Source organism: Empidonax traillii, unplaced genomic scaffold (assembly GCF_003031625.1).
Source record: "Empidonax traillii isolate 1590-97213 ecotype Southwest subspecies unplaced genomic scaffold, ASM303162v1 scaffold518:size600044, whole genome shotgun sequence".
In the NCBI taxonomy this organism is placed as follows: domain Eukaryota; kingdom Metazoa; phylum Chordata; class Aves; order Passeriformes; family Tyrannidae; genus Empidonax; species Empidonax traillii.
In genome coordinates, this window is record NW_020955711.1 from 598,533 (window position 1) to 599,617 (window position 1,085).

Sequence of the window (1,085 nt, forward strand, 5' to 3'; positions counted from 1 at the left end):
CCCTGAGGCTACTCCAACCATTTTGGCAGCTCCTGTGGCTGCTCCAAGCACTGTGGCAGATCCTGTGGCTATCCAACTATTGTGACACCTCCTGTAGCTGTCCAACCACTGTGACAGATCCTGTGGCCCTTGTGACACCTCCCGTGGCTATTCAATCACTGTGACATCTCCTTTGGCTATCCCACCATTTGTGATGCCTCCTGTGGCCATTCCCGCTCCTGTAAATGTTTGCTTGGCCACTAAATGTTTACTTGGCACCAGTGGGACTAAATCACTGTGTCCTGGATTTTTTTCATTCCCTTCACCTCGTCTTCTGTGTTTCTTCCTCACCTAAATTTGTGTCCTCCCCACCGTGCCCTGTGATTTCTGCTGCCTTGGGTGGGCTTTTTAGGGCTCCTGAAAGCCACATCCCACTGTCCCAGTGCTCAGGGCTTGCTCCTTCTTTCCCAAATACCACATGGAAACACAGTTAAACACAGCCCAGAACCTGTGCCGGAGTTCCTGGAGGAATTGTGGTGATCTGGGGACATCTCCTGGCCGGGAGATGGATCAGCACTGCTGGAAAATAACCCAGCACTGAGCGAGTCCGTGAATTCCAGGCACACAGGGCTGTGGCAGCACAGCCCACACTTCCCACCCGGTTCACAGCCACGCGTGAGAGCTCTTCACCTCTCCTCACTGAACATTGCAACGCGGTCATTTAACTTCCATCCCGAGGGAACAGATCTATCGGAATTAAAAATAAAAAAGTGATTTTTTAATTTTTTTTTTTTTTTTTTGCTGAAAGCCACTAAAAAAGCACTTTTTGTAAACCACATCATTTCCCTTAACCACGCTGGTGATGCTGAAACCCAGCAGAAGACCCAGCCTGCCCTTCTGTGCCACAGCCACATTTTACTTCACACCAGCCTGATTGCCCTTTTTAAACCCCCAAAATATACTCCACAATAAATATTAATCTCACATTAATGCTGCTATCAAATATTACTGTCTTCTTTTTACACCATCCCTTATCTTCCACACAAGATTGGACATAGCACAATATTAAATACATTATAACCCAGCTCATACAGCTCTCAGTGAAA

The 1,085-nt window shown here is 47.3% G+C and overlaps 1 protein-coding gene across 1 annotated transcript in view; it reads right to left on the bottom strand.

Annotated features, from left to right (window-relative positions):
- Positions 1-219, bottom strand: part of CCDC42 (coiled-coil domain containing 42) — a 6,930-nt gene extending 6,711 nt beyond the window's left edge. The window contains exon 1 of the mRNA XM_027896862.1: positions 19-219. The gene's annotated coding sequence lies outside the window, so the exon portion shown is untranslated. The remainder of the gene's footprint in view (positions 1-18) is intronic.
- Positions 220-1,085: the final 866 nt, after the last annotated feature.